The sequence below is a fragment of the Alligator sinensis genome, unplaced genomic scaffold (assembly GCF_000455745.1).
Source record: "Alligator sinensis unplaced genomic scaffold, ASM45574v1 scaffold260_1, whole genome shotgun sequence".
Taxonomy (NCBI): domain Eukaryota; kingdom Metazoa; phylum Chordata; order Crocodylia; family Alligatoridae; genus Alligator; species Alligator sinensis.
The window spans coordinates 725,360-727,843 of record NW_005842431.1 but is presented as its reverse complement, the minus strand read 5'-3'; the positions used below and the strand labels follow the sequence as shown (position 1 = coordinate 727,843).

Below are 2,484 nucleotides of genomic sequence, written 5' to 3'. Positions count from 1 at the left end.
CACCCAGAGAGTCGTAGTGGATGGGTCGGTTTCGACCTGGAAGGGTGTGGGCAGTGGGGTCCCGCAGGGCTCGGTCCTTGGACCGATACTCTTCAATGTCTTCATCAGCGACTTGGACAAGGGAGTGAAGTGTACTCTGTCCAAGTTTGCGGATGACACAAAACTGTGGGGAGAAGTGGACACACCGGAGGGCAGGGAACAGCTGCAAGCAGACCTGGACAGGTTGGGCATCTGGGCGGAAAACAACAGAATACAATTCAACAAGCAGAAATGCAAAGTGCTGCACCTAGGGAGGAAAAATGTCCAGCATACCTACTGCCTAGGAAATGACCTGCTTGGTGGTACGGAAGTGGAAAGGGATCTTGGAGTCCTAGTGGACTCCAAGATGAACATGAGTCGGCAGTGTGACGAAGGCATCAGGAAAGCTAATGGCACTTTATTGTGCATCAGCAGATGCATGACGAACAGAACCAAGGAGGTGATACTTCCCCTCTATCGGGCGCTGGTCAGACCGCAGTTGGAGTACTGTGTGCAATTCTGGGCGCCGCACTTCAAGAGGGATGTGGATAACCTGGAGAGGGTCCAGAGAAGGGCCACTCGTATGGCTAAGGGCTTGCAGGCCAAGCCCTATGAGGAGAGACTAGGGCACCTGGACCAGTTCAGCCTCCGCAAGAGAAGGTTCAGAGGCGACTTTGTGGCTGCCTATAAGTTCATCATGGGGGCACAGAAGGGAATTGGCGAGGTTTTATTCACCAAGGCGCCCCTCGGGGTTACAAGAAATAATGGCCACAAGCTAGCAGAGAGCAGATTTAGACTAGACATTAGGAAGAACTTCTTCACAGTTAGAGTGGCCAAGTTCTGGAATGGGCTCCCAAGGGAGGTGGTGCTCTCCTCTACCCTGGGGGTCTTCAAGAGGAGGTTAGATAGGCATCTAGCTGGGGTCATCTAGACCCAGCACTCTTTTCTGCCATGCAGGGGGTTGGACTTGATGATCTATTGAGGTCCCTTCTGACCCTAACTTCTATGAATCTATGAATTTTCTTATGTGCCTACCACAGCCTGGGACTCTCCCTTAACATTGGGAAGACCAAGGTGCTCCATCAGCCTGCTCCAGCACAAGCTGCCCCCCCACTCCCACAAATTACCATTGGTGGAGAACCCCTGGAAAACGCTGAGCATTTCTCTTGCCTTGGCAGTCACCTCTCCCAGTCAGTCAGTCTTGATGTAGAAATCTAACATAGGATCCACTGTGCCAGTGCATCCTTCAGAAAGCTGCTTCACTATGTCATTGCTGACCGTGATCTGTAGATGGAAACTAAGATCCTGGTCTACAATGCAGTGGTTATCCCCCTGCTCCTCTACAGGTGTGAGATGTAGGTGATGTATCAAAGCCAACTTAAGCGCCTGGAATGGTTTAATCAGTCTTGCCTCAGAAAGATCCTTCGCATTAGATGGGAAGATCACTGCACCAATGCCAGCATCCTCTCTGCAGCTAACATAACCAGCATTGAGGCAAAGATCATGAAACATCAACTACAATGAGCTGGCCACTGTGTGGACATGGCTGGCAGTTGTCTCCCTAAGCAAGTCCTCTTTTCTTAACTCAGTCATGGCAAGAGGACCTGCAGAGACCAGAGGAAGCGCTACAAGGACACCCTGAAAGCATACTTTAAAAAGGATGGCATCAACCCTACAAACTGGGAAGTGCTGGCTGGTATCAGTTCTCAATGGCACTATACCATACATCAAGCCACAGCCCACTTCAAAGAGAACCATCTTGTTCAGGAAGCCAAGAAATGGCAGAGGAGGAAGGAAAGTGCACAGCATCCTGGCCAACAGCTGTGCTTCTCCACTAGACGCCACTTGTCATTTCTGTGGAAAAACTTGCCGAGCAACATTGGACTCCTCTGACACCTTAAAACTCACTAGTAATATCCCTCCCCTCCCCCCCCCCAGGACATCCTTCTCCTTTCAAGAGATAGCAGATGAGGGTGCTGCTGTTCTCTGCTGCCCTGCCAGCAGCTGGATCCCCTCCACTGGGTGCCTCACCCCAGAGTTGGCCTGGCCCCTTGTGCTGACGTGGCTGCCTAGCTGTTCCCCTTCCAACTGCTTGGGAGAAGGAGGGTATGAGCAAGCAGACAGAGCACAAAGAAGAGTTTTATTCACCACTTAGCCAGGTGTTATAAAAATTTGCACAGCTGGAGCATTGGTGGTTCAGTGGTAGAATTCTCGCCTGCCACGCGGGAGGCCCGGGTTCGATTCCCGGCCAATGCATGTTTGGTTTTTTTCCCCACCTTTCCCGGTCTGTGTGGGAAGAGCAGGGGGAGGTAGAAGCTGGGACACTGCAAACTTCAAACCAGAGGGTGCAGGATTCAGGGATCCTTACTCCCTCAGTTACTAGCGGACTCCTCTTCCTTTTGCATGGACCTTACAGGAGTTTTACCAGCTGTCCGGGCCCTGGTATCTAGTAACTTGTCTCTGTCC

General features: G+C 51.6%; 1 non-coding gene across 1 annotated transcript; it reads left to right on the top strand.

Moving 5' to 3' along the window:
• Positions 1-2,203: 2,203 nt before the first annotated feature.
• TRNAG-GCC lies at positions 2,204-2,274 on the top strand. Its single transcript has one exon. It is a non-coding gene; the product is annotated as a tRNA-Gly (tRNA).
• Positions 2,275-2,484: the final 210 nt, after the last annotated feature.